The 25,353-nt window shown below is 37.4% G+C and overlaps 1 protein-coding gene across 1 annotated transcript in view; it reads left to right on the top strand.

Moving 5' to 3' along the window:
• Nucleotides 1-25,353, top strand: part of TMEFF2 (transmembrane protein with EGF like and two follistatin like domains 2) — a 1,316,754-nt gene that overhangs the window by 781,419 nt on the left and 509,982 nt on the right. The gene's annotated exons all lie outside the window — the stretch shown is intronic.

Consider the following 25,353-nt stretch of genomic DNA (forward strand, 5'->3'; position numbering starts at 1 on the left):
GACCACATGTGTCTATCCCCCAGGGTTCTCTGTTTTGCTCTGAGTAACTCTAGCCCCTGCTGACTACCAGGCTGGGAGAGAGTAGGACTGCCTTTCCCACAGGCCTGGGGTACATCTAATCTGCTTGGCGCCTTTTTCATCAGCCCTTCCCAAGGTCCCTACCTGGCTACTCCGAGAGGAGGATGCATACAGCACAACCTCCACTCTTCTACCTGAGTGTTTTGCCAGCAGCCTGGGAGTTGTTTGGCTCCCCCAGAACAGCCAGGGGTCAAGCCCAATAGGAAGGGGAAAAGGCCATAGGCCTCGTCCCAAGCACCCAGAGTTTGAGCACACTACCCAGTGGTATTGGACTGAGATCTGTGGCCTGAATTCAAGTGGAGGAGGCGCCCTTCCTCTCAGAGCACTGAAAAGAATGAGACACGGGTTAGTGTGCCGGCACAAGAGCTGGAAATCCCTCCATCGGCAAGACCAGTCCAGGAAGAGTGTGGCCTGTTGGCCAGCCACAGCTTCTGCTCAAGGGAGCCCCATGACCCGGAATACCTGCAACAGCCCAGCAACGTAGGCAGAGAATTAGGACAAAATGAGCTGGTTAGGCATACTCCTAAAGCAGATACCAGAGGGAGACCTGGTCACAGAGGCACAATCTGGGTGATGCTCACAGTCATCAGCTGGGCAAAAATCCCAGGCCCCGGGTACCACACCACGTAGACACCAACAGCACAACTGCCCTTCTGGGGGAATCTCTGCCCTTGATCTTCTGCACCACCAGACTACCTGCAGACATATATCACAATTCACGTTGATTCTGCCAAACTCAGAGGCCGAGGGGGTCCCTAGGGAGTTGCAGATCTCCTGGTGACCTAACCTTTGGCTAGGACCACCCCAAAGGAGGGGAATGCAGCTTGCCAAGGCCCTACTTGGAATTAAGGAAACATGGGCACAGTGCCTATGATTTCAGGGGGCTTCCTACCCAAGGCCCAGGAATGGACTTGGTGAGGGAGTCATCTCTCACCCCTCTGGCTCCTCCCTCTAGAGTACTGCTGCAAATGCACTGAAATAAAAGAGCCACAAAGCTAAGAGTGCATCTGCCATCCCTTACTGTTAAGCACCATCTACTGGATCATTGCCTGAATTACACTACCAAAGAAAAAATTCTTTCAGCAAGCATTGCCTGCCCTTGAAACTCAATGCGAGAAACTAGTCACAACCAAGGAACCCATACAGGGCCTTGACCCTTAATAAGTGCCAAAAAATAAAGTCAAGTGACAATACACAACATATACCACAGTCAAACTCTCAAGGAAAAAAACAATATATGTGTCTTTTGTATATATCACAGTATATATATATAAACTTATATATGTGTGTGTATATATATAAAGAAACACAAGCACAAAAAGGCCCATCCAAACAACAGCAAATTCAAATAGATAAAGAAACACCAGCCTTTTCAGATGAGGGAGAAGAAGTGGAAGAATTCTGGCAATACAAGAAGTCAGAGTGTTTCCTTATTTTAAAGGATTGCATTAACTCTGCAAGAATGAATGCTAATGAGATTGCAATTGTCAAAATTATAAACATAGGATTTAGAATATGGATGGCAAGGAAGATCAATGATATTCAAGAGAAAATTGAAGCCTAATTCAAAGAAGCCAGTAAAATGATCTAAGGGTTGAATGATGACACAGCCATTTTAAGAAAGGAAAACACTGAATGTCTGGAATTCAAAAATTTACTACAGGAAATTAAAAATACAGTTGTAAGCATTAACAACACACTAGTCCAACCTGAAGAAAGAATTTCAGATCTCAAAGACCATTCCTTTGAATCAACACAGTTAGACAAAAATAAAGAAAAAAAAAAGCAGTGAAACAGGAGTGTCAAATTCACTTATTTTGCATAACTGTTTAAACAGGTCATACCAAGGACTATCAGTGTTCTTCACACTATTAGAAGTAGAGTCTTTTGCATTTTTCGGTCTAATCACATTAAGGAGTCAACTCCAGAAATCCCCAAACCAACAAAAGAACTCCATCCTTAATATTCTGTTCCTCTAGAGTCACACCTGGTACCAAAATCTGTATTATTCAGGATTCTCTAGAGAAACAGAACTAATTTTTTATATATGAGAGAGAGAGAGAGAGAGTTTATTAACAAGTGTGAATTCACATGATCACAAGGTTCCACAAGAGGCCATCTGCAAGCTGAGGAGCAAGGAAGCCAGTCTGAGTCACAAAGCTGAAAAACTTGGAGTCCTATGTTTGAGGACAGGAAGCATCCAGTATGGGAAAAAAATGTAGGCTGAGAGTCTAAGCCAGTCTAGTCTTTTCACATTTCTCTGCCTGCTTTATATTCTGGTCCCACTGGCAGCTGACTAGATGGTACCCACCCAGATTAAGGGTGGGTCTGTCTTTCCCAGCTCACCGACTCAAATGTTCATCTCCTTTGGCAGCACCCTCACAGATACACCCAGGATCAATACTTGGCATCCTTCAATCCAATCAAGTTGACACTCAGTATTAGCCATCGCAATTACCATTATATAGTTCTTTCATCCTTTAACACCCAAGTTAAATATTTCTTTCAACTTTTTTTCTAGATTAAAGGATTACATGTGCAGGTTTGTTACAATGGTGTATTGTGTGATGTTGAAGTTTGGGATACAATTAAACCCATCACTTAGGTAGTAAGAATAGCATGCAATAGGTATTTTTTCAACATTTCCCCTGCCTCCTCCTGGAGTCCCCAGTGTCTATTGTTCCCATCTTTATGTCCATGTGTACCCAATGATTAGCTCCCACTTACAGGTGAGAACATGTGGTATTTGGTTTTCTGTTTCTTTGTTAGTTTGTTTAGAATAATGGCCTCCAGCTCCATCCATGTTGCTGCACTAGACATGATATCATATTTTAAAATGGTTGCATAGCATTCCATGTTACATGTGTACTACATTTTCTTTATTGAATCCACCATTGATCAGCACCTAGGTTGATTCTATGTCCTTGCTATTGCAAATAGTACTGTGATGAACATATGGATACATGTGGGTCTTTTTGATAGAATGATTTACTTTCCTTTGGGTACATACTCAGTAATAAGATTTGCTGTTTTGAATGGTAGTTCTACTTTTAGCTCCTTGAGAAATCCCCAAACTGCTTTTCCGCAGTGGCTAAACTAATTCACATTCCCTCCAGCGGTCTATAGGCATTTCCTTTTTTCTGCAGCCCTGTCAAATTTGGTTTTATCATTATTATTTGCATAGAAGGTGAAATAGCCAGATATGCGATTGTATACTGATTCATGGACTATAGCCAATGGTTTGGCTGGATGGTCAGGAACTTAGAAGAAGCATGATTGGAAAATTGGTGACAAAGAAATTTGGGGAAGAGGTATGTGGATGGACTTCTCTGAGTGGTCAAAAACTGTGAAGAAATTTGTATCCCATGTGAGTACTCACCAATGGATGACCTCAGCAGAGGAACATTTTAATAATCTGGTGGACAGGATGACCCTTTCTGTGGACACCACTCAGCCTCTTTCCCCAGCCACTCCTATCATCACCCAGTGGGCTCATGAACAAAGTGGCCATGGTGGCAGGGAGGGAGGTTATGCATGGACTCAGCAACATGAACTTTCACTCATCAAGGCTGATCTGGCTATGACCCCAATTTGCCAGCAGCAGAGACCAACACTGAGCCCTCGATATGGCTCCATTTCTCGGGGTGATTAGCCAGCTAACTGGTGGCAGATTGATTATATTGGACCTCTTCCATCATGGAAAGGGCAGAGATTTGTCCTCACTGGAATAGACACTTACTCTGGGTATGGGTTTGCCTATCCTGCATGCAATGCTTCTGCCAAGACTACCCTTTGTGGACTTATCCACCATCCTGGTATTCCATACAGCATTGCCTCTGACCAAGGCACTCACTTTACAACTAAAGAAGTGTGGCAGTGGACTCATGCACATGGAATTTGCCAGTCTTACCATGTTCCCCATCATCCTGAAGCAGTGGAATTGATGTTCATGCCATTAACTAGTCTTACCATGTTCCACACTATCCTGAATCAGTTGGATAGATAGAATGATGGAATGGCCTTTTGAAGTCAAAATTATAATGACAACTAGGTGACAATACTTTGCAGGGCTGAGGCAAAGTTCTCCAGATGCTCTGAATCAACATCCAATATATGGTACTGTTTCTGCCATACCCAGAAATCAAGGAGTGCAAGTGGAAGTGGCACCACTCACCATCACCCGTAGTGATCCACTAGCAAAATTTTTGCTTCCTGTTCCTGCAAGATTACTTTCTGCTTGCCTAGAGGTCTTAGTTCTAGAAGGAGGAACACTACCACCAGGAGACGAAACAACGATTCCACTAAACTGGAAGTAAAGATTGGCACCTGGACACTTTGGGTTCCTTCTACTGTTAAGTCAATAGGCTAAGAAGGGAGGTACAGTGTTGGCTGGGGTAATTGATCTGGACTATCAAGATGAAATCAGGCTACTACTCCACAACGGAGGTAAAGAAGAGTCAGCATGGAGTACAGGCGATCCATTAGGGTGTCTTTTAGTATTACATGCCCTGTGATTAAGATCAATGGGAAACTACAACAGCCCAATCCAGGCAAGAGTACAAATGACTCAGACCCTTCAGGAATGAAGATTTGGGTCACTTCACCAGAAAAAATTTAAAAACTAAAAAAAAAAAAAAAAAAAAAAACACCAAGACTTTCTGAGGTGCTTACTGAAGGCAAAGGGAATACAAAAGTAGTTGTCAATACCAGCTATGACCACATGACCAGTTGCAGAAACGAGGAGTGTTATTGTCATGAATACTTCCTCCTCCTTTTGTTAAAAAGATGTTTGTGCATGTATACACTGTACTAAGAAAATGCATGTATACACTGTAAAAAGAAAAAATTTCCTTTTTCCTTTATGTTGTAACATAAGATTTAGTGACTTCATATCAGCATTGAAGTATTGCTAACTTTATGTAATAGTATTTGGGTTGGGGATTGGTTTATTTCCAGTTGTATGAAGGATAGTTGTATCATGTCAGGGATAATTATGACCTTATTATTGTTTTTATTTGAAGATTATGTATGATCTCAAGAGATGTGTATGGGTTTAAGTTAACAAAGGGTGGACTTGTGATGGTTAATATTGAGTGTCAACTTGATTGGATTGAAGGATGCAAAGTATTGATCCTGGGTGTGTCTGTGAGGGTGTTGCCAAAGGAGATTAACATTTGAGTCAGTGGGCTAGGAAAGGCAGATCCACCCTTAATCTGGGTGGCCACTATCTAATCAGTTGCCAGTGGGACCACAATATAAAGCTGGCAGGAAAACATGAAAATATTAGACTGGCTTAGCCTCCCAGCCTACATCTTTTTCCTGTGCTGGATGCCTCCTACCCTCAAACATAGGACTCCAAGTTTTTCAGCTTTGTTACTCAGACTGGTTTCCTTGTTCCTCAGCTTGCAAATGGCCCATTGTGGGATCTTGTGATTGTATAAGTTAATACTCCCTAATAAACTCCATAATATTTTATATACATAATATATATAATTATTATATATAATATATAATATGTTGTATATATATCCTATTAGTTCTGTTTCTCTAGAGAAGCCTAGTACAGTAATTCTCAAACATCATTGTTTAATCTCAATGAAATGTAATCAAATCTAATGTTTTTAAGATTAAATATCAATTTTTTTGTACTTTTTTTCTAAAAAAGCAGCTTATAAGGAAGGACTCATTGGTTTGCTTAGACTACCAAAACAAAGAAACACAGGTTGAGTGGCTTCAAAACGATAATGCATTTCCTTACAATTTTGGAAGCTAGAAATCTGACATCCAAGTGTCACAATATATATTTTTTTTAATCTTCTCTCATTGGCTTGTACATGACTGTCCTCTCTCTTTATCTTTACGTGTTCTTTCTTCTGTCTGTGTCTGTATCAAAATCTCCTCTTCTTAAAGGATACTAGTCATATCAGGTTAAGGTTCATCCCAATAACATAATTTTAAAATACTTACCTCTTTTCTGTAATATTATTACCACAATAATACTAGCAGGAAATCTACTCTCTTAGTTTTAACAAACGATACAATACATTTATAGGCAAAACGCTGTACAACAAATTGTTAGACTTATTCATCTTGCAAAACTGAACCTTCATATGTGTTGATCAGCAATTCCCTGTCTCCTTCTCCTCTTGTCCATGGCAATTACAATTCTATTTGCTTCCATGAATTTGTCTATTTAGATAACTCATATAAGTGGAAGCATGCAGTATTTGTCTTTCTGTGATACTTATTTCACTTAGCATACTCTTCTCAAGGTTTATCCATATTAGTGTTAATGATAGAATTACCTTTTCTTTGGAGGCAAATAATATTCCATTGTATGTATATAATATAACAGTTTTTTATACACTTATTTATTGATGAACATTTAGATTGTTTTGACCTTTAGCTATTGTAAATAATCCTGCAGTGAATATGAGAGTGCTAACTTCTCTGCCATATCCCGTTTTCAATTGTTTTGGATAAATTCCCAGAATTGGGTATGCTGGGTCATATGGTAATTCTATATATTTTCTGGTCTCTTCTTACTGTTTTCCATTGTGGCTGCCCCATTTTGCATTCCTCCATCAGTATAGAAAAGTTCTAATTCACCCACAACCTTGCCAATACTTGTTATCTTTTATTGTTGTTTTAATACTGGTCATTGTAACAGATATTAAGCTCATATCTCATTGTGGTTTTGATTTATGTTTCCCTGATGATTAGTGATGTTGAACATCTTTTTTTATATACCTATGTTTTCTCTGGAGAAATGTCTACTCAAATGAAGCCAACCACAGACCCCCTTTCCAAGCTGCAGACCCAACTGGAGGAGGGAGAACAGTCTCCACTGGGAATAAATTTTGAAGCTTGGGTTCATTAACTGAACCTGCACATATCAATTGCATTTTTAAATCGGGTTATGTGCTTTTTTGGTATTGAGTTGTAGCAGTTTCTTATATTTTGTAAATCAATCCATTATCAGATAAATGGTTTAGAAACATTTCCTTCTATTCTGTAAGTTGCCAATTCACTCTATTGACAACTTCCTTTTCTGTTCAGCTTTTCAATTTGATGTATTCTCACTGTCTATTTCTGCTTTTTTTGGCCTGTGATTCTGGTATCTGTATTAGTCCATTCTCATGCTGCTAATAAAGATGCACCTGAAACGGATAATTAATAATAAGGAAAGAGGTTTACTTGACACACAGTTCCAGATGGCTGGTGAGGCCTCAGGAAACTTACAGTCATGGTGGAAAGGAAAGAAAACACAGCCTTTGCCTGTTACCAAGTTCCAAAGCTGCTTCCACTCTACTGCTACCAACTTACAGTATTAGTCCATTTTTATGCTGCTGATAAAGACATACCTGAGACAGAAGAAAAAGAGGTTTAATTGGACTTACAATTCCACATGGCTGGGAAGACCTCAGAATGGTGGTGGGAGGTAAAAGGCACTTTCTTACATGGTGGTGGCAAGAGAAAATGATGAAGATGCAAAAGCAGAAACCCCTGATAAAACCAACAAATTTCATAAAACTTATTCACTACCACGAGAACAGTATGGGGGAAACCGCCCCCATGATTCAAATTATCTTCCACCAGGTCCCTCCCACAACACGTGGGAATTATGGGAGTACAATTCAAGATGAGATTTGGGTGCAGACACAGAGACAAACCATATCAAATAGAAGATAGGTTAAACATGGCATACTCACAAATGGCATCCTATAAAAAGTGTGTGAAATATTTCCATGTGTTCATGTTGATGAACCTGCAAGATTTTTTGTGATAAAAACAAAAACTGTACATTAAATTATGTTACCTTTTTATAAGAAATAAGGAAAGCAATGTATGTATATATGTATGTAGTAGTTCTACTGGAAGCATTAAAATCATTCTAAAAAGTAACTAATAATAAATACCAAATATCACCTAATGGTTTTATTTTTTGTGGAATAAGTATTATAGTTTTAAGACTACTTTATGCATATTATAGGGTAAATCAAAAAGTTGTATTACCATCATTGTTACTATAAAAGAGAAGAGAGATAAGAATATAAATCATAAAATTTGAGAGAAAAGCTAAAGCTAATTTTGATTTATGAAATAGCAATGTGAATGCATAATTTAATATCTAGTTTTGTTCTTAGAAATGTCCTAAAAGTAATGGCATGCCAGTGACAGAAATTATGCTTAATCTCCAGGTGTTTCTTTCTAAACATTATTTGAGACTAAAATGAATCAAGCTTCCTTTGAGGAATGGCTGATTCTAGACTAGGTCCGGAGCAGAGAAAATAAAAGGGATATTTTGTGTTTTTAGAAATATCGCAGATACATAGAATTTTTTTGGAAAGGCACATAAATATTAAAAAGCTAACACAAAGAATGTCAACAAGATGCAGGAGCCAATTTAGTAATCCTAATCTCCATATTTGTCAGCATTTGAACATTGAAAAGAATAATTATTACAATGGATTGTAACACACTGAATAGATAAATATCCATGGATTTTTAGAGATATTAAGAAAGCAGGGAAAACACACTAAATTACAAACATTGGAAGTGACTCTTACATTGACTCCTTACTCTAAAAATTGGTAACAGAATAGCAAATTAAATATTTATGCTGTATTTTTAGGTGAAATTGTTATTCACCTATTGTCACTCAGGAAGTGCCATTCATTAAAAAAAAACTTTGGCTAATAAATGTAAAATGAATATTTTGCTGTCTCCAATATAGATAATTAATTGAGTAAAAGATTATCAGTGGATGCTAGAGTCAAAAAGTAAAATGTTGGGAAATGCAGTTTTCACATAAAGTCTAAATACCACCATATGAATTATAATTTCAAATACAATTTAAAATTTCAAATATTTCAACTTTTGAAATATACATATATTGATACAGATATCTGTATAAATATATATTTTAAACATATATTTATAGTATATATATTTAAATAAATTTATTTTAAAATAGGGCTATCTAGTTGCTATCACCTTAATTGAGTAATTGAAGTGAATACCACAAATAGTACGACAATCAGAATTTATATGCCTTCTCATCCGATGCAACATGAAATATAAAAGCATCTCTTATGTGGCTTTCTAATAAATAATATTCAACTTAAATCTAATAAATATATAGAATTTGCTGTGTATGAGACACTCAGAGGATAGAGAACTGCTTGAATAACATCATAAGGAAACATACAAATGCAGCATGTGAGGCATTCTACAAGCATCTAGTTTAATCTTCTCACCATGTTGATGACGGGAAACAAAGAGACAGAACATTTCAGGAAAAATATATAGTCACCAAAAGCAATTTGGTTTGAGTCTTTGTTTGAACCACTGAATTTCAAACTATGAATGGCTCAGAGCCCTCAGACGTGCAAATTTGGGTCACTCCAATAGATAAAAATCCACAGCTAGCATTGATGCTTGCTGCAGGCAAAAGGACAGACTGGTGCAGGAAGGTGATTGGAAGCTAGGTACATATGACCAGTTACAGATCACATGTTAAAAATACATTTGTGTCTGTATAAACATATTAAGAAAATATCTTTGTTTTCTTTCCTTATTCCTTGTTATATAAGAGAAGGTATGTTGAAATTGTATCAGTATGTGTCTCCCTGACTCTAGAAAACTCTAAATAAAACAATAAACATGTATAGTAAAAGGAAACAAGTATAGTAAAATGAACATATCCATAGCTGGTTGGGACCTAGGGAATCTGGACTCGTTTTGTTTCTAGCTTTAACTTGTTATATGCTTTTTATGTTATTCATGTCATTATTAATGTCATTCCTTTCACTGGAAAAATGAGAACTCTAAGGTCAGCCATATTTATTGGCTAACTACATCTTGAAAGCCTGATCTCTTCGTGCAATAAACTGAGGGATAAGTAAGTACGTAGTTGTGAAGAAAATAGATATGTCCCTTACCCACAATAGATTTAAGTATATTGGGAAAAGAATCATATTAATTAAATAACACTCAAATATGTGAAATTCAATTCAAATTGAAATAAGAGATATGGAGAAGAATAACAGGATGAATGGAAACAACTTTAGGTAAGTGAATGACAATTGCTTTTCTGAATCATTACATTTTCACTTGGGATAGAAGAATGAGAAGAAATCAACCAGACAAAGAAAGGAAAGCAGATGCCAAGCAAAGTAAAGAGCATGACAGCATGTAAAATGGTCCTGAAAAACAAACCTGAAACTGAAGAAAGACCAAGATGTCTTGATCTTTTTCAGTGAGGGAACAAGTAAAAAAAGTAAGATTGGAGAAGTTGGCAGGATAAGATCATGCAGGAAACTGTAGGCCATGGTAAGCAGTTTGAATTTTATTCTGAAAAGATCCATTGAAGGGTTTTAACATGTTCAAATGTACACATACACACACATGCACACACAGAGACAGACACAGAGATGGTTACACACACAGAAATTGGTTCTAAACCAATTTGATCATATGATGTATGGACATACATATGTGTGCGTGTGTGTGAGTGTCTGTGTGTGTCTGTGTGCGTGTGTATCCACATGCACACACAATTGACTCTTCAGCAGCATGAGGGTCAAGGCCACTAACACCTGGCATACTAAAAGATTTTTCTATAAAAGAAATTTTAAATGTTTATGAATATGTATTAGGTGTATATATTTATGGAACACATGACATATTTTGATACAAGCTTCAATGTGTAATAACAACATCAGGGTAAATGTGGTATCTATCACCTCAAGCAGTCATCCTTTCTTTGTGTTACACACAATCCAATTATATCGGTTTAGTTATTTTTAAGGGTACAATACATTATTATTGACTGTAGTCACCCTGTTGTGTTATCAAGTATTAGATCTTATTCATTCTCACTTGCCCCCCACCAATACCCTTCACATCCTCTGGTGAACATCATTCTACTTTCTATCTCCATGATTTCAATTGTTTTAAATTTTTAGCACCCACAAATAAGTGAGAACATGCAAAGTTTGTCTTTGTGTTTACAGCTTATTTTCTTTAATATAATGACTTCCAGTTTCATCCACGTTGTTGCAAATGACAGGATCTGACTCATTTTTATGACTGAATAATACTCCGTGGTGTATATTACTACATTTTATAAATAAATTCATCTGATGATGGGCACATAGGTTGCTTCCAAATCTTAGCTATTGTGAACAGTGCTGCAGCAAACATGAGAAGGCAGATAGCACTTCGATATGCTGATTTTCTTTCTTTTGGGTATATACCTAGCAGTGGAATTGTTGGATCATATGGTAGCTCTGTTTTTCGGTTTGTTTTTTTGTTTGTTTATTTGTTTTGGCAACTGCCAAACTGTTCTCCATAGTGGTTTAGTAATTTACATTATCACCAGTAATGTAGGAGGGTTCCTTCGTATCCACATCCTCACCAGCATTCATTATTGCCTGGCTTTTGGGTTAAAGGCATTTTAACTGGACTGAGATGATAACTCATTGTAGTTTTGATTTGAACTTCTCTGATGATCAATGATGTTGAGTACCTTTTTCATATACGTGTTTGCCATCCATGTGTCTTCTTTTGCCCATTCTTCAAATTGAATTATTTTTAAAATTTTTCATTTTTAAATTGAATTGATTTTTTCTATAAAGTTTTTGGAGCTTCTTAGATATTCTGATTATTAATCTCCTGTCAGATGGATACTAAATTAGGCTGTTCTTGCATTGCAATAAAGAAATACATTAAACTGAGTAATTTTTAAGAAAAGAAGTTTAATTGGCTCACAGTTCTGCAGGCTGGTACAGGAAGCATGGTGGCATCTGCTTCTGGGAAGACCTCAGGGAGCTTTTACTCATTGCAGAAGGCAAAGTGGGAGCAGGTAGTTCACATGGCAAAAGCAGAAGCAAGACAGAGATGGTGGAGGTACCACACACTTTTAAACAACTACATCTAGTGAGAACTCACTCACTATCACAGGAACAGCACCAAGGGAATGGTTCTAAACCATTCATGAAAAATCCACTATCGTGTTACAATCACCTCCCAACAGGTCCCACCTTCAACGTTGGGGATTACAATAAATCATGAGATTTGTATGGGGATACATACCTAAATGATATCATTCTGATCCTGGCCCCTCCCAAATCTCATGTCCTTCTTACATTTCAAAATATAATCATGCCTTCCCAATAGTCCCACAATGTCTTAACTCATTCCAGCATGAATTCAATAGTAAAAGTACAAAGGCTCATCATAGAAAAGGCAAGTCTCTTCTACCTATGAGCCTGTAAAATAAAGAACAAGTTAGTTATTCCCAAGGTACAATGGGGGTACAGGCATTGGGTAAATACTCCTGTTCCAAAAGGAAAAAATTAGATCAGCCGAAAGAAAGGGGCTAGAGGCCCTATGTGAGTCCAAAACCCAGCAGTGCAATCATTGAACCTTAAGCCTCCAAAATAATCTCCTTTCACTCCATGCCCCACATCCTGTGCACACTGATGTGAGGAGTGGACTCCCCAGGCCCTGTGCAGCTCTGACCCAGGGCTTGCCAGAGTTCAGCCCCTGCAGCTGCCTTCATGGGCTGGCACTGGGTGGCTGGAGGTTTTCCAGGTGTAGGGGGCAAGCGGTCCATGAATCTACTATTCTAGAGTCTGGAGGACGGTGACCCTTTTCTTATAGGTCCACTGGGCAGTGTTGCAGTAGGGATTCAGTGTGGGTGCTTAAACCTCACATTTCTCCTCTGTATGGCCCCAGTAGAGGTTCTACAGAAGTGCTTTGTCACTGCAGTAGGCTTCTGCCTGATGCCAAAGATTTTTTATTCATCCTCTGAAATCCAGGTGGAGGTTCCTGGATTAATGCAAGCCTTAACTCTTGCATTCTGTCCTGGCAGGCTTAACACCACATGGAAACCAACAAGGATTATGGCTTGCAACCTCTGAAGCAGTGGACCAAGCTATACCCAGGCCCCTTTCAGCCATGGCTGGAGCTGGAGTAACCAAAATGCATTGAGCAGTATACTGAGTCTACACAGGCCAATGGGCCCTGGGCCTGGCTCATGAAACCATCTTTCCTTTTAGGCTTCTGGACCTGGATATCTTTGAGGCCCTTTCCCAATTGTCTTGGCTATCAGCATTTGGCTTCTATATAGTTATGTAAGTCTCTCTTAATAAGTGATTGTTCCACAGTCTGCTTGAAATCCTCTCTCAAAAAAGCTTTTTCTTTCTCTGCCATGTGGCTAGTCAGCAAATTTTTCAATCCTTTATGCTCTGCTTTCCTTTAAATATAAGTCTCAGTTTTTTAGAGTTGGGGGGGTGAGGTGTAGGGGATGGAATTTTGCTCTGTAGCCCAGGCAGGAGTGCAGTGGCATGATCTCGGCTCACTGCAATCTCCGCCTCCCAAGTTCATGTGATTCTCCTGCCTCAGGCTCCCGAGTAGCTATGACTGCAGGTGCCCACCACCACACCAGCTAATTTTGTTGCATTTTTGGTAGAGATGGGGTTTCACCATGTTGACCAGGCTGATCTTGAACTCCTGACCTTACATGATCCACCAACCTCAGCCTCCCAAAGAGCTGGGATTACAGGCATGAGCCACTGTGCCCAGGCAAGTTCCAGCTTGAAGTCATTCTTTTACTCTCACATCTGAGCATAGGCTGTTAAAAGCAGCTATACTACATTTTAAATGCTTTTCTGCTTAGAAATTCCTTCTGCCAAATACCTTACATCATCACTCTCAAGTTGAATCTTCCACAGATTCCTAGAGCATAAATATAATGCAGCCAATTTTTTTTGCTAAGACATAATATGCATGGCATTTGCTCCAGTTTCCAACAAATTCCTCGTTTTCATCTGAGATCTCGTAAGCCTGGACTTTGGTGTCCGTATAACTATCAACATTTTGGTCACAATGGTTTAACCAGTCTCTAAGAAATTCCAAACATTCCCTCATGTTTTTGTCCTCTTCTGAACACTCCACCCTCATTCAAAATCTCTGTTACTCAATTCCAATGCTGCTTCCGCATTTTCAGGTGTCTTTATAGCAATGTCTCACTTCTTAGTACCAATTTTCTGCATTATCCATTCTCACAGTGCTATAAATAAACACATAAAGCCTGATAATTTGTTTAAAAAGAGGTTTGATTGACTCAGAATTCTGCAAGCTGTATAAGAAACAGGGCAGCATCTGTTTCTCGGGAAGTCTCAGGGAGCTATGACTCATTGAGGAAGGCAAAGTATGAGCAGCAAATATTTTCTAATAGTCTTTGAGTTGCGTCTTCACTTTGTTGATTGTTTCCTCTGTTGTGAAGAAGCTCTCTAAGTTGATATAATCCCAGTTGTCCATCTTTGTTTTAGATGCCTGTGCTGATGGCGTGTTACTCAAAAAATCTTTGCCCAATGTCCTGGAGAGTTTCCCTAAAGTTTTTTCTTAGTAGTTTCAGTTTTAGATCTTAGATTTTACTCTTTTATATATTTTGATTTGACTTTTCTCTATGGTAAAATATAGGGATCTAGTTTCATTCTTTTCATGTAGATATCTAATTTTCTCAGCACCATTTATTAAAGAGACTGTCCTTTCCCCAATGCATGTTCTTAGTCCTTGCGATGGTTAATATTGAGTGTCAACTTGTTTGGATTGAAGAACACAAAGTATTGTTCCTGGGTGTGTCTGTGAAGGTGTTGCCAAAGCAGACTAACATTTGCGTCAATGGACTAGGAGAGGCAGATCCACCCTCAATCCAGGTGAGCACCACCTAATCCACTGCCAGCACAGCTAGAATAAAAGCAGACAGAGGTCCATGGAAGGACTAGACTGGCTAAGTCTTCTGGACTCCATCTTTCCCCCATGCTGGATGCTTCCTACCCTTGAACGTTGCACTCCAAGTTCTTTAGCTTTGGACTCTTGGACCTACACCCATGGTTTGTCAGGGATTCTTGGGCCTTCAGCCATAGAATGAAGGCTGCATTCTTGGCTTCCCTAGTTTTGAGGTTTGGGGACTTGAACTGGATTACTTCCTCAACTTGCAGATAGCCTATTGTGGGACCTCACCTTGTGATTGTGTGAATCAATACTCTTCAGTAAACTCCCTTTCATATATATATACATATGTGTGTGTGTGTGTGTGTATATATATATATATATATCATCATAGGCCCATCCCTCTAGAGAACCATGACTAATGCAGCACCTTTGTTAAAAATGAGTTCATTGCAGATTTATGGATTTGTTTCTGGCATCTGTATTCGGTTCCATTGGTCTATGTATTTGTTTTTATGATAATGCCATGCTGTTTATCTCACTATAGCTCTGTAATACAATGTGAAGCCAAGTAATATGATTCCTTCAGTTTTGTTCTTTCTGTTCAGGATAGCTTTGGCTATTCTGGGTCTTTTGTGGTTCTATACAAATTTTAGAATTTTCGGATCCAGGATGATTGATGTAATGAGGAGAAAAATGTGTATTCTGCAGCTAGTGGATGAAATATTCTGTAATTATCTATTTGGTTGATTTGATCTATAAGAGCTATGAGACAGATTCGATCCTTTGTTTCTTTGCTGATTTTATGTCTTGGTAATGTGTTCAATGCTGAAAGTGAGGTATTGAAGTCTCCAGATAGTATTGAAATGTGGCTTATCTCGCTCTCTATCTCTAGTAATGTTTGCTTCATACATCTGGGTTCTCCAGTGTTGAGTACATATACAGTTACAATTATATCCTCTCACTGAATTGACTCCTTCATTATTATATAATGACCTTCTTGGTCTCTTTTTACAGTTTTTACCCTAAAGTCTATGTTGTCTCCTATAGGTATAGCCATTCTGCTCTTTTTTGGTTTCCAGTTGCATGGAATATCTTTTTCCCCTCATTTATTTTCAGACTATTTCTGTATTTATAGGTGAAGTGTGTTTCTTGTGGGTGACAGATTGCTGGGTCTTGTTTTTTTAATCCAGCCAGCCAGCCACTCTATGTCTTTTAATTGGAGAGTATAGTCCCCTATATTCAATATTATTATTTATAAGTAAGGACTTCCTCCTGCTACTCTATTTGTTTCTGCTTGTTTTGTCATCTTCTCTTCTTACATTTCTTCCTTCCGATTTTTATTTTTGTGAAGCTTATTTTCTGTGATGTTATATTTTAATTTCTTGCTTTTTATTTATGGGATATTTTTTGTAGGATTTTTGATTTGAGGTTATCATGAGGCTTGCAAATAACATATTATAACCCATTATTTTAAACTGATGACAACACTGCTCCCATAGACAAAAAAGCAAAGATAATGTTCACTTTAACTTCACCCCACATTTTAAAATTTGTTTGTTATTTCTATTTAAATCTTAATATACTGTCCATGTCTTCAAAAGTTGTTGTAGTTATGATTATTATTATTTGTTTTTGAGATGGAGTTTCGCTCTTGTTACCCACGCTGGAGTGAAATGGTGCGATCTAGGCTCACTGCAACCTTCACTTCCTGGGTTTGAGCAATTCTCCTGCCCCAGCTTCCCCAGTAGCTGGGATTACAGGTGCCCACCACCACGCCTGGCTAATATTTTGTATTTTTAGTAGAGACAGGGTTTCACCATGTCGACCAGGCTGATCTTTAACTCCTGACCTCAGGTGATCTACTCATCTAGGCCTCCCAAAGTGCTGGGATTACAGACGTGAGTCACCATGCCCTGCAGTAGTTATTTTTGATAGGAAAATTTTTCAGTCTTTCTACTCAAGATATGATTAGTGTATACACTGCAATGAGAGTTGTATTATACTCTGTGTGTTTCTGCTTACTTACTATTAACAGTGAGTTTTGTATCTTCAGATGACTTCTTGTTGCTTATTAATTTTCTGTTCTTTCAGATTGAAGAACTCGCTGTAGTATTTTTTGTAGGACAGGTCTGGTGTTTATGAAATCCTTAAGCTTTTGTTTTTTGGAGTAAGTTTTTATTTCTCCTTCAAGTTTAAAAATATTTTTGCTGAATCTACTCTTCTAGGATAAACTGGTTTTTTTCTTAAATCCTTTAAATATGCCACTCTCTCCTGGCCTGTAATATTTGCACTAAGTCTGCTGCCAGAAGTATTGGTGTTCCTTTGTCTGTCATTTTTTTTTGCTCTGATTGCTTTTAGAGTCTGTTTTTCATCTTTGAACTTTAGGGGTTTAATTATTAAATGTCTTAAGGTAGTCTTATGTGTATTAAATCTCCTTAATGTTCTATACCCTTGTTGTACTTGAAGATTGATATCTTCCTTTGGGTTTGGGAAGTTCTCTCTTATTATCCCTTTGAATAAGATTTCTACCTCATAATCTCTCCCTACCATCTCTTCAAGGCCAGTACCTCTTAGGATTGTCTTTTTGAAGCTATTTGGTTTGTCCTTTTGAGGCTATTTTCTAGATCTTGTAGGCATGCTTCCTTTTTAAATTCTTTTATCGTTTGTTTCCTCTGTGTATTTTCAAATAGGCTGTCTTCAGGTTCACTAATTCTTTCTTCTCTTTGTTCAGTTCCACCAGTAAGAGACTCTGATGCATTTTTAAGTATATCAATTGCATTTTTCAGCTCCATAATTTCTGCTTAATTGTTTTTAATTATTTCAACTTCTTTGTTAAATTTATCTGATAGGACTCTGAATTCCTTCACCATATTATCTTGGATTTTGTTGAGCTTCCTCAAAACAGTTATTTGAATTCTCCATTTTAAGGTTCATATATTCCTATCTCTCTGGGATTGGTCACTCGTGCCTTATTTAGTTCATTTGGTGAAGTCGTTTTCCTTCATGGTCTTGATGCTCATGAATGTCCATCAATGTCTGGGCATTTATAAATGAGATATTTATTGCAGTCTTCACAGTCTGGGCTTGTTTCTACTTGTCCTTCTTGGGAAAGGTTTCCAGATATTCAAAGGGACTTGGGTGTAATGATCTGTTTGTTATCTGCAAGCATATCTGCTTTAGGGAGCATTAATAATGCTGTGGTGCTTGCAGACTCATAAGGGTGCCACCTTGGCGGTCTTGGATAAGACCTGGGGGAATTCTCTGCATAACCAAGCAGTCATTCTTGTTCTCTCCCTTTAACTTTACCCCAAACAAACAGAAACCCTTTCTCTGCTCTTAGCTGCCTGGAACTGGATGAAGGGTGACACAAGCAGCCCTGTGGACCCCACCACTGGGACTGCTCTGGGTCAAATCCCAAGCCTGAACAGCACTGAGTCTTTTCCAAGACCCACAGTGATCACTGCCTGGGTACCAGCTATGTTCATTCATGGCCCAAGGGCTCTAGAATTAGCCAGTAATGAATCCAATCAGACTTGTATCCTTCCCTTCTAGCTGGCGAGTTTTCCCAGGTCTTGGGCTCATCTGGAGATGCCACCCAGAAGCCAGAGCCAGGAGTCAGGAACCTTAGGAATCTACCAGGTGGTCTATTCTACTGAAGCTGTGCTGCCACACAAACTGCAATACCAAGCTCTTCCCCCTTCCCTCCCCTTACCTTAAGCAAAGGAGTTTCTCCTCATGGGCACCAGTGCCCCATGCCCACATCCAGTACTGCCTGGCTATTGCTGATGTTCACTGAAAGCGTGATGACTCTTTAGTCACCTTATGGTGAATGCTGCCAGTACCGAGCCTCTTCCTTCAGGGCAGTGGGCTTCCCTCTGGTCCAGAGACGGTTCAGACATATCATCTAGGAGCCAAGGCCTAGAATCAAGGATACCAGGAGTCTTATTTGTGGTCTGTCCCTCTGTGGTCAAACTGGTACCTAAGCTAAAAGACAAAGTTTCCTCTACTTTTCTCTCCCCTTTCCTCAAGCAAGAGTCTCTCCCCATAGCCATTCCAGCTGTGAATGCACTGGGTCTCACCTGAAACCTGCACAGCTCTGAGTCTCACTTACGGCCTATAGTGAGTACTGCTTGGCTACCACTGCTGATTATTCATGTCCCAATATCTCTTTAGTCAGCAGGTAATAAATTATGTCAGGACTGGGTAGGCCGTGGTTTCCTACTGGCCTAGGGTGTGTTTAGAAATGTTGTCTGGGAGCTGGGGCCTGGAATGGGACCTTGGGACTCTGCCTATTGTCTTATTATACTGTGTCTGAGCTGATACCCAAGGAGCAAGACAAAGTCCTCTTTACTCTTCTCTCTCCTCTCCTGAAGAAGAGAAAAGGAGTCCTCCCCAGAGCTGCAAACTGTGCTGCCTGCAGTTGAAGTAGGGCTGACACAAGCACTCTCTTGGTTGCCCCAGTTGGTGTCTCACTAGGTTGCATGCACTGCAAGTAAACTGGCTCTGAGCCCAGCACAGCAATAGGACTTGCCCAGGAACTGTAGTCTTCTGGCCTCAATTGACTTTCAAACTTATTTAGAACTCCAGAGCACTTTAGCCCATGCTGTCAGCACTTGCCAGAATTTATGTTTCAACTGCTGGGATGGGTAATTTGCCTCTAGCTAGGGCTGGCCAAAAAGCTCCCTCTGTAGGCACCAACTAAGTTCGACCCCATGCTGCTATAACAGGAATGTACTGAATTCCAACGAAAAGTCTCCAAATCCCTGTGCTTCCCTACCCTAAGAACACAGATTCTCTCTCTGTGCCAAGTGGCCATTGCCAGGCTACAGGAGAAGGGTGGTGTTTGCAGTTCGAGACTGTCTTTCCTACCCTCTTCAGTGTCTCCTTCCCTAATATGATGTTAAAACCAAGTACTGTGACCTGCTTTTTTTGTTTTTATGAAGGTGCTTTTTTGGGTGGAGAGTTGTTCAATTTGGTATTCCTTCAGGTGAGTGATTGCTGGAGGCTTCTATTCCACTACTTTGCTCTGCTTCTTCCCCTGCCTGTAACTTTTGATTCACTAAAAACTACTAATAGCCTACTGTTGATCAAAAGTCTTACCAATAACATAAACCGTTGATTAACACATAACTTTGTATCTTATATGTATTATAAACTGTATTTTTATAATATAGTAAGCTAAAGAAAAACTATTATTGAGAAAATCATAAGGAAGAGAAAATACATTTACTATTTATTATGTGGAAGTGGATTATTATAAAGGTCTTCATCCTTATCATCTTCAAGTTGACTAGGCTGAGGAGGAGGAAGAAGAGGAGGTCCTGATCTTGCTGTCACAAGCATGGCAAAGGGAGAAGAAAATAGGCATATAAGTTGACCCACTCAGTTTAAATCCATGTTGTTAAAAGTTGAAATGTATACACATATACATATTTATATACGGTTATATAAAACTTTGATTTCACTTGCTCTGTATAGAGAAAGAATAAAAGGATTGAAAAGAGACCAAGTTTTCCAGGTTGATTGGAAAATTATTGTAGAGGCCACCTGGGAAATGTTTCTGGCTTAGACTTGAGTCTCAGCATTAGGAAAGGGAAAACATGTAAAGATATATTTTTGAAGCTTAATTAAGAGGATAAGGGTAATTACTTGACGGACTGGAGGTGGAATAGGCTTCAAGAATGACTCCTGAGTTTTTGACATGAGCAAGCGTTCCTCCTATTAAATGGGACAAAGACTGAAAAGTTCAGTTTTAGGCATGTTAAATTTAAAATGTCAGCAAAGCTCTCCAAGAACTGTAAATTAATGTTCTACATCCTCTGTCTAGCTTTCCACAACCATCATCTTGCCTCCCCTACCTGTTTAATACTTCTTTTTAATCTTTATATGTGCTTTCAGATCACTCTTTAAATTATTCTTTGCAAGCATCAAACATATCTACTCCTAATAATATTTTTACTCTGTTAAAACTATCTGGAATATTCTGACTACTGCACTTCTTCATCCATGTCTTCAAATTAATATTCATTAGAATATGTAAATATTATTTGTCTTAAAAGATGTATTCTTTCAGAACATTTGCAAGTAGGGGATTCCACTCTATTCTCACTTTGCAATAATCAACCATAGCATTTCATAATTTGAGATAGGTACTGCTTTCCCTACCATTGTGATCTTTGCCACATGTGTTCAGCTTGACCGTTCAGTAGAAATTGGATCACTTCTCATGAACACTGTTTTAGTGGTGAGCCTTCATACTTCAGAATTGGTTTCTGTCTGATGATCAGCATAGCTCAGAGGTGACACTAACTCATAGATAGGGTACTTCTAGCTGAGAGCAGTTTCTCTGTTGAACAGTAGCTTGCCAAGGGTTACACACATGAAGACTCTTTGTAAATGCTTTTGATGATGAAAGAATCTAAACTTTGTTTCAGGCAATGCCAAGCACGTGTGCCATTTTCACAATAAACTTTGCATTGGAAATAAAGTTGAAGCAAAGGAATTTTCTTATTTTATAGTAGTTTTTAAATGGTCATGCCTAAGTTCTTGGGAATAAGTTTCAGTTGATAACATTGCATATTTAACATAATTTTTAAAGCAATCCAGTGAATTAAATATTAGACGTACATGATGGTTACAGTCCAAAAAGGGAGTTGGCACAATTTATTCTATATATAAAAAAAGGGAAAATACAATTTTTTCTAATAAAACAATTATTCTGAATTATGTCCATTGTTTAATATCTGAATCATTAGCAGAGATTACTTGCAATTTATCTTTCAGATACCTTCTACTAATAGAAGTCAACATCTGTTTATTGAGAAATGAGTTATCAGTAAATCTTGCTGTTATTATAGTAGTATCAGCTCAAGTTAATTCCCTACTGAGATTGAAAAACTCTGATTACGACAATGAAAAACATATGTTTCAGAAAGACAGTTTGCCATCAAACTACATCAACAATTTAAATAATTAAAATGTTTATGTAAACATCCTTTTCCTTGTCGGTAATGGATGAAACACACTTGCTCTCCATTGTATTTTTTTAGCAAATGTTAATGCCAAAAGAAAACTTATTTTTACAATGTTATAATTAAAATCATATATTATTACTGCTTCTATCACATATATTAAAGGAAACTGAATTATTTTGAGAGTTAAGCTTATGTATGATATTTTTAATGGACAAGTAGAACAGACTATATGCCAATGTTCATATACCTGCATAATTGTTTATTTTGACTTAAGAGTATAAAAAAGTCTTAACTTTCCTCTTACTGGAATAAAGAAATAAATTTAAGAGTAATTTTCTTCTGGAATGTGTATTTTAAAAATCAAAGTGTTAATAGCTAATCGGGTTGTATCTGGCTACTCTACTCAATAATTGTGTTCATATAAATTCCTCTGGAAATACAAAAAAGTTGAAGTTGTTGGTAATGTTTTAGAAATTTCACATCTTAATCAATAGTTTCAGCCTGGTGTTTCCGTTGAACTGCTCTTACATAATGAATTACTGATAGCTTAAATGTTACATATACATTTATTGTTCTCTGAAACAACACAAAAAGCCACTGAAGATTAAAGTGGTAGCATTTGAAATTAGGTCTTTAGAAAGGAAGTTTGAGCTATAAAAAGGAGTTTCTCAAAAGGTAGAAGAGGTAGGAGAGGTAAGATTTTTCTGTTTTTAGGCAATTTCTTCCCAGAAAGTAACAACTTTTTTTTTTAATTACACACTCTGCAACCATAGTTCATTTCTCTACCATAAGAAGCAAAAGAAGCAGTATGCTTTCTCTAAACACCAACAAGAAACATCATGTAGCAAGAAAAAAAGTCTGTATCTATTAAAAATGTTAACGTTGTAGGTAATCATTATTCTCTGCATTTTGCAGTTGTGTCTTTCCAACAATTCTCAATCTCTGACAAATTAAACATTTCTCAATGATTTTAAGACTTAATTAAAAACCGAACCTTCCTATTTAAAGTCTCTACACTTTAAATTATCTACATTCCCAAGATTAAAACCGTTGAAAGAAATTATAAGTTAAGGCAAGATCAGTGCTGAAGCATGACATTTACATTGTATGAAATGGATTTAATCATAGGAACAAGCATAGTAAACTAAACATAGTAAAAATGGATTTCATCACGGGAATAAGCATAGTAAACTAAACACAGTAAAATATTAAACCTCTTTAATATTAACAAAGGTTAATATTAAAACCAAAGCTAACAAAAATGCAATAGCTTATGATATTGGGTAACCAAAGAAGATATTTCATTTGCTCTGCATACTTACTTTCTCAATTAAAATGAAGTAAACTTGATCTCTATTATAATCCATCAATGTCAGGGAAGCTGGGTATTGATTAGTAGATTAATATTTCCCATTGAATTAAGAATATTCTGAATTTAGTATGGTTTACAACATCAGACTGAACTTAAATATTGGTTAGAAAACCATATGCTAGCTGGAAACAGAGGCTCAAGCCTGTAGTCCCAGGTACTTGGAAGGCTAAGACAGGAGGGTCAGTTGGAAGCTGCAAAGAGTTATGATCACACCACTGCACTGCAGCCTGGGCAACAGAGTGAGACCTTGTCTCAAAACAACAAAAAAAGTCACAAAAAAATATTATATGCTGTAGGTCTTGCTGCAGCTAAAACCTCCAAAACCAGATTTCTAGAAATTCAGAAAGTGTAAGTCCATAATTCTCTAAAGAAATAGTGGTTTATAGTGGGAAAACACTTATATTGTCATATACTATCTGCATAACATTGGCTAAATTATTAAATTTCATTCAGCCCTTTTTTTCTCATTAACGAAATGTAAATAACAATACAGATATATTAGTTTTGTTTTGGTACTAAGTGTTATAACATTTTAAATGTCCCTACAATACTTTCTGTCAAAATTAACATTTTATAAACAATAGGTGTTTTCATCCATCAAGCTAAATCTTGAGTAAATCTCACAAAATTTCATAGTTCCACTGATTCATCTGAAGAATAACTTTTAGGGCAAGTCATCCTCCCAATACTCTTTTACTGAGTTCTTGATGGTGAACAATCTTCCTTATTGCAGTAAGAAATATGCATATCTTTGTTTGATCACATGTGTATTCCTGGTAGAGATAGATGAAATTTTTTCCTGCACACATAAAGAATTGAAACTTTGTCTGGGGATAGGTCAAACACTGACAAATTTAAATTGAATGGGAGGGACACATAATTCAGTTCTCAGCCAATCATCATATGGCATTTCTGTTCAAAAATGGATGTATGACTTGAACCAGTCTAATCAGAATGAAGAACAATATGACCACTATGAAAACTTGATTCCTCTCACCTTCTGGGTATTGATATTTGTATATATGACCCTTGAATTGCAACAGCCATTCTTCTGCCATATAAAAAGCCAGATTGAGTAAAAAGAAAACAAAAACAAAAAAACAGAAAACAAGCAAAATCTTACTACAAAACTACTGAAAGAAATCATAGATGACACAAACAAATGGAAAAAAATCCCATGTTTATGTATTGGAATTATCAATATTGCTAACATATCCATATTTCCAAAAGCAATCTAAAGAAGGAATAACAAAGAGAATCATAGAGAGATGGGGAGGGAAACTTGGTCAAACGACGCTTGATATTTTCCCTACCACTGGAAGGTAGTGATGTATAAGCCAATAAGTCATTTTCATTTTTAAGCCAATTTTGACTGCTTTTTATTATTTATAATAAAGACTATTCTGATGGGTATATATGCTTTGTAATCTACAGAGCATTCACAGGCATGATAGAAGCGGAATCTATTGGACTTTGCCATTGCCTTACAGGGATGGGAATGAATGGACTGTAATGATGACTCTGACTCAAGGTTTTGATCCTGAATGACTAAGAAGTTTATGGTCCTTTAATTTAAATTAGAATATGTCAACTTGTATATTCACTAATATAGAAACAAAAATAACAAAAAGTGGATAACAAAGTTAAGAGAAATACTAATGGTAAACATTTAGCTCCTAAGTGTAAGAAATACTATGAACATTCTTTTAAATGCAGAGTTCTTGAACCTATAACCAGAGAAACTGTTCTAGTATTTTGTGGATAAATACCATGGATCAATATTTATTTAAAAGAAAAAATAGAAGCAAAGAGTGTAAAAAATCGTACTAACACAACTTAAAATCTTTCAGAATAGTGAAAACATCAGTGAATTAAAGATGTATCATTTATTTAATCATTATTATTTTCAGGACTGGCTAAAACCTTACAGCATATATAATTTATTTTACTACATCACCTCTAATGTAATTAAGTGTATCCTCACTTTTCAACTGGTCATAAAATTACCTCCCTTTTCCATATCATAATTTGTCATATGAAAATAATTACACATATAATGACTCATATTAGCACATTTATGCATAGTGATATCCAAATAAATGTTTTTAAAATGAGCTATTTCTTCAGATTAAGTACCATATTAAGGCCAGAAAATTAGAGGAATAAAACTTTCCATCAGAA

Source organism: Macaca thibetana, chromosome 12, assembly GCF_024542745.1.
Source record: "Macaca thibetana thibetana isolate TM-01 chromosome 12, ASM2454274v1, whole genome shotgun sequence".
Lineage (NCBI taxonomy): Eukaryota > Metazoa > Chordata > Mammalia > Primates > Cercopithecidae > Macaca > Macaca thibetana.